The 12,677-nt window shown below is 32.9% G+C and overlaps 1 long non-coding RNA gene across 2 annotated transcripts; it reads left to right on the forward strand.

Moving 5' to 3' along the window:
• On the forward strand, positions 1 to 12,224 carry LOC137491019 (uncharacterized). 2 transcript variants are annotated; one of them, XR_011011021.2, is made up of 3 exons: positions 1 to 150; positions 1,363 to 1,512; positions 11,314 to 12,224. It is a non-coding gene; the product is annotated as an uncharacterized lncRNA (long non-coding RNA). The 2 variants fall into 2 exon arrangements; XR_012402378.1 differs by lacking the exon at positions 1 to 150 and adding an exon at positions 716 to 769.
• The last annotated feature ends 453 nt before the right edge of the window (positions 12,225 to 12,677 follow it).

Genomic DNA, 12,677 nt, shown 5'->3' on the forward strand with positions numbered 1-12,677 from the left:
ATTGGCTTATTTTGCTTAGTAAAGAGAACAACTTTAGAGGACAAACTACGATTGTAGATTCCTACATTGGGATTATTACCAACAACAACCTACAAAGAAAAACCGACTGAGGCCATTTCTCATCCCCCTTCTTCATTGAAGACTGAAAAGGTAAATTGCACATTCTGAATTTACACTCAAATAATATCTGAATGCTAACATTATAAAAATGTAAAATCTAAACATGCGTGGATGCACTGTTCAACGTTGTATAAAGTTCTTAAGTCATTTTTAAAAGCTTCTTTATTGATTGTTTGTTTATTTGGTTATAAATATTGTTTTTATCGTGACAAATGGACTGTAGCCCAAATAAGCTTCAACCTATTATATAGGTTGGAACCTGGCTGGCAATTTTGGAGAATTTGATGTTTCCCCATTCAAACTTACAATACGGTGGCAACATCAGTGAATGCAAGTGAATGTGGGTTAAAGCTATGGATGAAGAAATGCAATCGTTTAAAGAAAATGCAACCACTTACCAACCTACCTGAAGGCCAATATCTAGTGGGGGTAAATGGATTTATTCAATTATCATAAATAGTGATGGTCTTACAAATACAAAACAGAAAGCAGATAAAGTAAAAAGTGGAAAACAAGGGAGAAATGTATCAATAATTAATGACTAAGAGTAAGTGAGGGAAAAAAGCTTTTAAAAAAACTTTTATTTTGGCGTGGTGGTGTGACGTCATAAGGCTGCGCCGCTCCCACACTGTGATTCAACTGGAGAAAGGTTTGTTTTAAAGCTTTTACACAAATCGACTGATTAAAATTTCAGGTTGTTCATTTCATGCTAGATGTACCTGCTGTTGACAATATTATTTTGACAATATTATTATGATAATATTATTTTATACAACAAAGTATTATTTTACTCACAGTAAGATCTATTGTTTAAATAAGATAGGATAAACTTTATTTGTCCACAAGAGTAAATTCTTGTCTTGTGCAAAAGAGTGCTACAACGTTGCTGTAAGCAGACAATTAAATAAATAAAACAAACAAAATAATTAACATTTGTTAAAGTTTGAATAAAGCAACAGTAAAGTGTGTAATAAGTGTTTTAATGAAGGTTTAATTTATTAAATAGCATAATGTCATTCTATTCCAAATGTACATCACTATATATAAGGAATGGAGTTCTGGTCCTAATCGTCTCTTTTGTGGCTATTGTTTTTTGCTCAGACTTAACTAATGTCTTTTTGTTAATCACTCTTATATAAAGAAACTGTTGAAGCAAGTGTTGAAGAAAAGTTATTTTGTTTTTGTTCATTGTTTTATTTATTTTAAACAGTACATTTTTATTGTTTTGTTAATTTTAAACAGGATAAAGTGTCCAAACACAGAGAAAAACTCCTGCTGAAGCGACTGATTTCCACACTGTTATAAAGATGGCGTTTATTAAAGAGGAGAGTGAAGATGTAAAGATTGAAGAAACATTCACAGTCAAACAGGAAGATCTGCAGGAACAAACAGGTTGGTTTTCATTCTCAAAGTCCATCTTGCAGCCCTGATTGTGCTGCCTAGTTCTCCTAAATGCACATAAGCACTCAATGAAAAGACAGGAATGAGTTTCTTTCATCACTTGTTTTCATGTCTTTTGTCATTATTTTATGTATTATTAGTCTCCCATTTTCTCTACCTTCTTAAGTTTATTGCTTTTCTTGTTCTCCTACTGTTTGTAAAGCGCCCTTGAGCACTGGCGCTATATAAAGTTAATAAAAACAATAAATTAAAAAAGTTTAACTGAGCTGACGATATTTGACCTACAGTACTCTCATAAAAGATATCTGCTATTACGGTGATAGTGTTGGCTTAGTACTTTCCATTAGCATATGTCACGTTGATCACAATTCCCTTTTTCATCAATTTCTTTATGGGTTAAACTTGTTTCTAGTAGTTGTTAATAGTTCTCACAGATATGATCTATTTAATACCCGCAGGGTCTTAAAATGTCCTAAATTCAAAAACCTTAAGAAGGCCTTAAGAAGTCTTAAATTTATGGAAATACTGTGTTGTAGGTCTTAAATCTTTTCAAACAAGTCTTCATTTTCCTTTGTTCATGTTTTGTTACCCAATCTGGCCAAAACCCACACAATCACCAACAATCCATCTCAATAAAACTTTAAACTTTTCATTCAAAAAGATCATTTTAACTCTATTTATCATAATAGTTTAATTATTTTTGTGCTTCATTTGTTCAAACGTGCTCCATGTATTTACTGCTGAGGACATCGACCTGGACAGATTGTTGTGCATAGATTTAGTTTATTATAGTTTTCAAAACTTTTGTTCATTTGTTTTTTATTTTAAAGAAAGTTTATTTTGGAAAAAAGTGTGTGGATCCTAGTCGAGCTCTCTTGTTTTTACACAATATTTAAGATTTTTTGCTAAGAAATATCTAAAATATTTTAACATTATTATTAATTTATTGTTTTATCATTAAATGTATAAAATTGTAATATTTTTTGATCGGACATATAAAAATCTTTTTCATCTGGGGCATTTGAAAAATTCCATAATCTAAAATTTAATTCATAATGGTCTAAAAATTTCTTTAAAAGTCTTAAATTTAACTTGGTGAAACCTGCAGAAACCCTGGTTTAAAGTATGTCAGAAAATGTGGATGCCCTTAATTTGAAATATGCTGAATGAAATGGACACTAAAATAATTAATTATTATTATAAAACATTGTACAGTATTCTAAACTATATGTTGTTGTTGTGGGACGACGTGCGACAAAACAAACAAATTGTAGTGGAACAATAACGTTTAGCAGTGCACTGCCTACAACTGGCCAACAAACTAGTATAAAAATGACTTTTTTTTGTTTAAGAAATGGATTACAGCATGCTGATGATATGCAAACATTTGAGTGTAAAGTTCGTCAGAATATTGAACATATTCTTCATGTACCAGCAGGCGGCGCCATTGGAATCTTTTTGCTTGAGACTTTTTTTAAAGAATAAATTTTTAGATCCTAAAAACAAAGTTGTGCTGCTGAGGCATGGGACAATAACCATTTTCAAAGTATAATGCAGTTTGAATATCAATTATCACAGTGTTAACCAACAGTTTCTGTTTCACTTCAATATCATGATCAAGCACAAGAAAAATACCCTTACCTCCTAAAATATTATTTCACAAGAAACCTATCAATTAACATTATTCTCCCATTTTTATCTACTTTATTCCGAAGTTCAAAAAAAAAAAAATCATTTTTTATTTTTGTCAATAACTTTAAAGGTCAAGATTTACAATTCCTAATATCGATTAAATAACAGACTTTTTAAAGAAATGCAGACAGATCCAGCTCCTCATTCATTCCTTTTGGTGCAAGTGACTTTAATTTATGAATCCAGAACACTTCTCTTTGTAATAATCTTTTATTTAAATTACCTCCTCTATGTGACTCAAACACCTCTTCAATCCCTAAGCACTCTAGTTGTTTAACGTCATGTTTGCATTCCATAAAGTGTCTTGCTACTGCCGAGGTTATGTCTTGTCGTCGTATACTTGATTTATGTTCGCTAATTCGCAACTTCAACGGTCGTAAAGACTTACCCATGTATATTTTTTGGCAGGGACATTTTAACATGTAAATTATATTACGTGTAGAACAGGTAATACATGTTTTTATTTTATTATTCTTACCTGTTATTGAATTCAAAAATTCTTTGCACTTTATCAAGTTCTGACATGTGGCACAATTTCTGCATGGAAAACAGCCTTGTATGTAAGTAGATTTTTTTTTTCGCTGTATCAGAATAATAATCATATCTGATAAAAAAAATTTTTTTATCAATATATTTTTTATTATTTTCACATCGATAATTTACAGAGTCATTTCAGTATAAATGTAAACATTCTTTTCTAACCACCCTCCACCCCTTTCCCACCCTCATAAGACAGAACACTTAAACAGACATACTTGTGAGACATCGAGCTGATGTGTAAATTAGGAGGAAATAAACAATAAACAAACAATAATGACAAATACAGGATTAAAGCAATGAAGTGTCATTCTTTTCCATCCGTATTTTCAGTCAATGTAACATCCAAGTTATTCATGTATTCTATAAATTTACCCCAAGTCTTCTCAAACATTGAAGAGTTTTTTTTAAGATTAAACATTATTTTTTCAACAGGAACATAAGAAGAAAGTTCTCTAAGCCATACAATATGACTTGGTGGTTCTACCGATTTCCAATGTATAGCAATGCATTTCTTTGCTGCTATCAGAGCCATTTTAATTAAACGTAAATTTTTCCTTTGATCGAACAGAAGAACTGACTCATCCCCCAACAACATAAATCTTGGATCAGGTAAAAGGTTAACATTGGCAATTTTACTAATAGTTTGTATTATATTTCTCCAATAGGTTTTAAGTTTAGAACATGTCCAAAACATATGAAATAATGTACCAACCTCAATCTTACATCTAGAACAATGTTCTGAATATGAATCACTTATTCTGTGCAATCGTTCAGGTGTATAATATACCCTGTGTAAAATATTAAACTGTATTAATGTATGTCTACTATTAAATGAAAATGTTAGGGCACTTTTACAGATATGTTCCCAAGTATCTTGATCAAACATGCATTCTAAATCTTTCTCCCATTTAGGTTTTGAAGATGACACTTCCATCTCATACAAATCGTTAAGGTTGCTATACATATAAGACACAAATCCTTTGGGTTCTTTTCTCTTTCTTATAATAGCATCTATTGGGAGGGAAGATAGAGGTCCTAAATTACCCTTTTGCATTGTGGTAATATAGTGTCTCACCTGAATATATTTAAAAAAATGTTTAACAGGAAGGGAAAACTTTAATCTCAATTGTTCAAATGTCATTAGTATGCCCTGCTCATATAAATCTCCAAACATCTGTATTCCCTTTTTGTACCAGTATTGTGTTATTCCATCTCTTAATGCTTCAGGAAGAGATGGGTTACAGTGAAACGGAGTATTATTATACATTGAAAGTAGCCAATTATTTTTTTTCTTGATTACAAACCCCAATTTGCAAGTGTGCCTAATGAATGGGTTACTAACTGCCTTCATAACACAATTCAAAGGGATGAATAAGGCCTTTTCTAAAGGTATTTCCCTTGCATGATATTTTTCTATTTGTAACCATGCGGGTAACAATGTACCTTCCATCTGCCAAAACCACACTGCTCTCATCTGTGCTGCCCAGAAATAAAACAAAAAATCTGGAAGTTGTAGTCCACCTTTTTTGGATGTCATCTGTAATGTCCTAAGTTTAATCCTTGGAGTTTTTTTATTCCAAATAAAATTTCTAATTGAGCTGTTGAGATTCCTAAAAAACTTTTGTGGGATAGAAATAGGGAGGGTCTGAAACAAATATAAAAATTTAGGAAGAATGTTCCTTTTTACGCAGTTTATCCTGCCAATTAGTGATAATGGTAGTGGATTCCATCTTTCCAGATCTCTAATTACCTTTTTAAGTAATGGGGAATAATTCAAAGAGTATGCTTCTTCCAATTTCGAAGGAATATTTAGTCCTAAATAAACTATTTTTTCAGTATTCCATAAAAAAGGAATGTTATCTAAGGGTATTTTCTCCCCAGCCGAATTCAATGGCATCATAACGCTTTTATTAAAATAAATTTTATAGCCAGATATGTCCCTAAAGTTTTCTAAGAGTTGAGACAAATTAGATAGAGATAAATCAGGATTAGTTAGATATAGCATCACATCGTCCGCGTATAACGATATCTTGTGTATACAACCTCCTATTTCTAATCCAAAGATTGATTTATGTGTCCGTATTGCAATAGCCAGCGGTTCTACCGCTAGAGCAAAGAGTAGCGGGGAGAGGGGACATCCCTGTCTGGTTCCTCTTGATAAATAAAAATGTTCAGATACATCAGAATTAGTACGGATGGCTGCCGATGGATTCCTATACAACATCTTAATCATCTCAATAAAGTTTGGACCGAAATTCATTTTTTGTAAAACTGCAATCAGATAAGACCATTCCACTCGGTCGAAGGCTTTTTCTGCATCTAAAGAAAGAGCAATCACCGGAAAATCAATTTGTTTTGCTGAATAAATAATATTCATTAGCCTCCGTATGTTATCGAAAGAGGATCTATTTCTGATAAATCCAGTTTGGTCCATGTGAACTAAACTACACTGTAAAAAATTGCTGTTAAAAACGGTCAGATTCTACAGTAAAATAATGTTTTTTTTTCACTAAAACAGTAATATTCTGTTAAAAACTGCTTTCTGGGTAACATTTTTGTTTTCGAGAAAGAAACCAACTGCAGAAAACTGTTCAAGAGAAAAGAGTTTAGATTCGATGTTTTGAAGTCTGTGTTTGAAATCACGCTTTGTGTCCTTGTTCACTATTTCATACACTAGTTAACTAATATAGTTCACCTGACAGTTTTAATGAACACTAATGAGTGAATTCAGACACTGATGAACACCTGCTGTTAATAATCACAATTACTGAAGAAAATAAACAAGAAACACAAACAGTGACTTGAGTTACAACATTAAATAAAATCAAGTAAAATGAAACAGCTTCAGTCTCAGCACAGGATCATTAAACAACTCCACAAACAACAGCAGACACACACTTATTACTGACTGATTTGACTTCCATACTATTCTCATTGAGATCCAACAGAAATTAAGGTGTTTTTTGTGTCACCGTAATGGAGTGAGGGGCTGATTTAGTTGGGCTCTTCACCCTTGAACTCTTTTAAGAAGACTTTCCATCTGCTTGAATACAGAGTTTACAAAACGTTTGTACTATAGCAATAAAGTTGGGATGTCAATAAATAGAGAAATCTGTTTATCTGAAATTAGTTCTGATAAATGTTTTGGTTTAAATCTGGAAGAAGGGCCTCATGCAATAGATTTTATGCTTAGTTGCAGATATTATTTTAATTAATGAGAAGTGGAAACAGAAAAGATACCTCTGTAATTACTTACCAGTTAAGAAATAACATACAAAAACAGTTCAGTTATGACAAATACACACTCAGACCTCATGAATCTGACCTTGTATCTCAACAATGGTAACATCTCAAATGTTTCATGCTGCAATGCATGCTGGGAGTGGCACTGTACAAATATCCCAGCATGCATTGCGGTATAAACAAATGTTGTATAATGGTCTAACAGTTTTCTTTATTTGTGTTTGATTCTGCTGTTGTTTATGTTTAGACTTTCAGTTGCCTGTTTGTGAGTTAAACTGTTAATTTTGTTAAATTTGTCACCATTATTGAGGTTCATATGCTGATTATTGATGTCTCTTTGAGTGCGATTTACACCATAGAGCAGTGTTATTGTCCAAGATATTCTTAAAAACTTCCAGAAATCATTGCCATATATAGACATATAATGTAAAACAATAGATTTAATATTGAATAGGAGCAGTAAATTATATTATACTAAATGAGAACAGACTCTGCCATTTAATAGCAACATGAACATCATCAGATCTTATTTAGGTTTTTGGCCGGCTTGCCACAACAAAGGAGCTTTTCAAACAAAGTTCTTAACAATTGCAGCAGCCAAGATATATAAATGTTAAAAATGACAGGGCTGAGAGCCCAACTAAAGCAAACTCTGTTCTCCATGATGGTGACGTAAAACTTTAACTTTTTTCTCAAGAAGAACTTTAGTAGATGTTATACAAAAATACATGTATTGAGTAATAAGTGTAGCTGGTGATGTTGTTTGTAGAGTTGTTTAATCATCCGCTGATCATTTAAATGATTTAATCATTTGTTGTTCTTCAGGTTATTTCATTATAAAGCTGTGACTAAAGTTTTGTATGTTCTGTTCTTGTTTTTTCCCTTCAGTATTTCTTCATTTGTTCATTGTTAATCCTCAATTATCATTTAATTAGTCAGTTAATTAATTAATTCACTTCAGCTTTGCTACATGTTTCTTGAACACTCAGTAGTGTGGACACTTCAATAAAAACTGAAGTATTTGCTCTGGGGTTTAAAGGGTTAAAGGTGTTTGAGGTAAAAACACAGTGTAAAAATGTATTTTAACAGTAATATACTGTTAATTTACACTACGAAAATAGACTGTAAAAAAACAGTATATTGCTGGCAACCACAACTGCCAGTAGATTACTGTTAAATCAAGGAAAAAACAGTATTTTACTGTAAAACCTGAAGCTAATTTCTTCTGTGTGTCACCGTTGTGGAGGAGAGTAGAGCCAGTGTATGAGTTAAAGATGAACAGTGAACTGCTGATGTTATTCTGCTTGTTTCTCTATTTAAAGATAGCGGCTGTTTAGTTGCTGATGCAGTCAGAATCTCTCTGGTGATTCCAGATTTACATGTATGTGTGCTGTTGTGAAAAATAAGACATTAGAGTTAAACTGAACTTTTCTAATTAACTAAAATAAGTTATCATTATAAGTATGCTTCTAAGCATATATAGCACATTACTTCATAAACTCATTCAGCAGTTGACCAAGTTGAGGCAGTTGCTTTCAGCGAGCAAAATGAGTTCACTTGAGTATTGTGTAAATCAATGTAGTCCATGTATTTTTACAGCAACATACTGTAAAATAACAGTACATTGCTGGCAACTGCAGCTGCCAGTATTTTACTGTTTTTTAACGGGACAATTTTTAACAGTGTAGATAGATAGATAGATAGATAGATAGATAGATAGATAGATAGATAGATAGATAGATAGATAGATAGATAAAGCAGTAGATAGATAGATAGATAGATAGATAGATAGATAGATAGATAGATAGATAGATAGATAGATAGATAGATAGATAAATAGACAGATAGATAGATAAAAACAAAATAGATAGATAGATAGATAGATAGATAGATAGATAGATAGATAGATAGATAGATAGATAAAAACAAAATAGATAGATAGATAGATAGATAAAAACAGGATAGATAGATAGATAGATAGATAGATAGATAGATAGATAGATAGATAGATAGATAGATAGATAAAGCAGTAGATAGATAGATAGATATAGATAGATAGATAGATAAAGCAGTAGATAGATAGATAGATAGATAGATAGATAGATAAAAACAGGATAGATAGATAGATAGATAGATAGATAGATAGATAGATAAAGCAGTAGATAGAAAGGTAGATAGATAGATAGATAGATAGATAGATAGATAGATAGATAGATAGATAGATAGATAGATAGATAGATAAAAACAAAATAGATAGATAGATAGATAGATAGATAGATAGATAGATAGATAGATAGATAGATAGATAGATAGATAGATAAAAACAGGATAGATAGATAGATAGATAGATATATAGATAGATAGATAGATAGATTAAAGTAGTTTATAGGTAGATAGATAGATAGATAGATAGATAGATAGATAGATAGATAGATAGATAGATAAAGCAGTAGATAGATAGATAGATTAAAGTAGTTTATAGATAGATAGATAGATAGATAGATAGATAGATAGATAGATAGATAGATAGATAGATAGATAGATAAAGCAGTAGATAGATAGATAGATAGATAGATAGATAGATAGATAGATAGATAGATAGATAGATAGATAGATAAAGCAGTAGATAGATAGATAGATAGATAGATAGATAGATAGATAGATAGATAGATAGATAGATAAAGCAGTAGATAGATAGATAGATAGATAGATAGATAGATAGATTAAAGTAGTTTATAGATAGATAGATAGATAGATAGATAGATAGATAAAAACAAAATGGATAGATAGATAGATAGATAGATAGATAGATAGATAGATAAAAACAGGATAGATAGATAGATAGATAGATAGATAGATAGATAGATAGATAGATAGATAGATTAAAGTAGTTTATAGATAGATAGATAGATAGATAGATAGATAGATAGATAAAGCAGTAGATAGATAGATAGATAGATAGATAGATAGATAGATAGATAGATAGATAGATAGATAGATAGATAGATAAAGCAGTAGATAGATAGATAGATAGATAGATAGATAGATAGATAGATAGATAGATAGATAGATAGATAGATTAAAGTAGTTTATAGATAGATAGATAGATAGATAGATAGATAGATAGATAGATAGATAGATAGATAAAAACAAAATGGATAGATAGATAGATAGATAGATAGATAGATAGATAGATAGATAGATAGATAGATAGATAGATAGATAGATAGATAGATAAAAACAGGATAGATAGATAGATAGATAGATAGATAGATAGATAGATAGATAGATAGATAGATTAAAGTAGTTTATAGATAGATAGATAGATAGATAGATAGATAGATAAAGCAGTAGATAGATAGATAGATAGATAGATAGATAGATAGATAGATAGATAGATAGATAGATAAAAGCAGTTTGAAAAGGATGGATAGTTTTGAGGTCACAAAGTTAGATCTAATAAGTCAATGACAGTCTTTTGCAATGGAAGTCTATGGGACAGTTTCTAGGGTCCAAAAGTGGTTGCTAGGGCGTGGCTAAATGAGCTCAGTTAGAAGTCTCTGTGACAGTCTGACGCAGAGTTATGAGGTCACAAAGTTTAATCCAATGTTAAGTCTATGGGATTTTTCCGGTGGTCCCGGGACGTTTTTCGGAAACCTGAAAGTTGGATCAGTCGGAAAAGATATAGCACACCGAGTAAGAATAGTTTGGAGGTCTGGTGTGAGTTTGGTGGTCATAGCTCGAAAGCTCTAGGAGGAGATGCGTTTTGTTTTTTAGTCTTAGAAAAAGAAGAATATATTAAAAAAATATTAAGTTTAAATAGGATTTCAGTAGTCTGGCTTGTTCCTCAAGCCAGCCTAATAACTTTATTCATTTGTCAGTGAGCGGGAAGAATTTGAAGCAATGATTCAGCATCATTTAAAGAAGATCGGCAATCTCTAGTGATATTACTGCATTAAATAAAGGTTAACATCAGATGTCGTCTGGGTTTTGTGTGTCAGCTATAGCTAAATGATCCTTGTAATTTTAGATAGGAGTGAAATGTTTGTCTAAAGGTTCTGCAGCTGTCTGGTGCTCAACAGCGCTGCAATAGCACCAGAGCACATCATTAATCCACAGTACACTGCATTTGTTCAGTTATAATTGTGTTCTTTTCAGAATGCAACTTTAAATATACACAATCAATACAGCAAGACACATCTCTCTACAGGAAAACACTATCAGACTGTGTGTGTTTTGCATTTCTAATTTAATCAATCTATATGCATTCAGATGTATTCAGGCAAGCTGAGAGATATACAGTTTACATCTCCCTAGGTAGGCATCCAGGAGGCATCCGAAACCCTCAGCTGACTTCTCTGGATGTGGAGGAGCAGCGGCGCTACTCTGAGCTCCTCCAGGGTGTCAGGGTGTGTTCCTCCAACCTGAAGATGACAGGTCACCGTTATCCAGTTCAACACCATGGCTTTGCACTTTAAGGTGCTGATCTTCATGCCTGCTGTGTCACACGTCAGTGCATGCTGAAGGTCCATGTCCCATGTAGCCAACAATACATCATCTGCAAATAGCAGAGATAAAATCCTGTGGTCACTAAACCAAAACCCCACCAGCTCCAGGCTGCGTCTAGAAATTCTGTCCATAAAAATAATGGACTGAACTGGTGACAAAGAGCAGCCCTGCCGGAGTCCAATGTGCAACAGAAACAAGTCTGACTTTAATGCAAGCCAAACTACTCAGTTCATACAGGGACTGGACAGCTCTTAACAGAGTGCATCCGCAACCCCCCTGGCTGTAGCACAATTGGCCTGACAGATCCCATCATGGCATCCCTTACTTCCAGTGTCCACCCCCGGGTTTGTGGATTGAAGCCACAACAGGCACCACAGGCCTTACAGCCACAGCTCCTCACGACTGAGTCAACAATGGAGTTAAAGAATCTGGACCACTCAGTCTCAACACAAACAAGAACACTACCTGAACTCAGATCAGGGAGGCTGTTCCTCTCAACCACACCTCTCCAGGTATCAGTTTTACCCTGTATCAGGCAGACTGAACTTGTAAATCAAGAAGACACTTGTTCCAACTGGACGTCATTATTATAAGACACGAACATGACAGTGTTCTCTTATTTATACATTAAACATAAAGATGATATGATGGTGGGAAAGATATTCTCTAATCTTCAAGATTTTGTGTTTTCCACATTTAATAAATGCATTAGTTGAAATGATCACAGTTCAGAAGGTGCTTCTCTTCTTTTGGTCAAATGTATTTATGGACAGATTGTGGGAGACGACTGAAAGACATTGATTCCTCAGATCAGTCAGAAACAGGAGCATTAGTCTGTATTTACATGTGTTGAAGTGTCATGAAGCATCGTGTTCAGGAGCTTCATCAAGTTCTGCTCAACTGATGGACTCATCTACTTCAGTCTGATCATTAGCTAAGATTAAAGGAGGAATCTCGGTCAGAGGAGATTATAATCAGATGAGTATAAGGTAGAGTAATACATGATTAAAGGTTGGATTAATGTCTGACTGGTCTTCAGTAATGCTGCTCTTGCTCATTGGGACAGATGCTATAGTGTGTGTGACTGAATGTTCTCCTGTTGAGCAAGAATCTGTCCAGATTTGTCTGAGTGGCGTTTAGACCAACACAGGCTCATTCTGAAAACGTAGTCT

The sequence above is a fragment of the Danio rerio genome, chromosome 4, assembly GCF_049306965.1.
Source record: "Danio rerio strain Tuebingen ecotype United States chromosome 4, GRCz12tu, whole genome shotgun sequence".
Classification (NCBI taxonomy): Eukaryota; Metazoa; Chordata; class Actinopteri; order Cypriniformes; family Danionidae; genus Danio; species Danio rerio.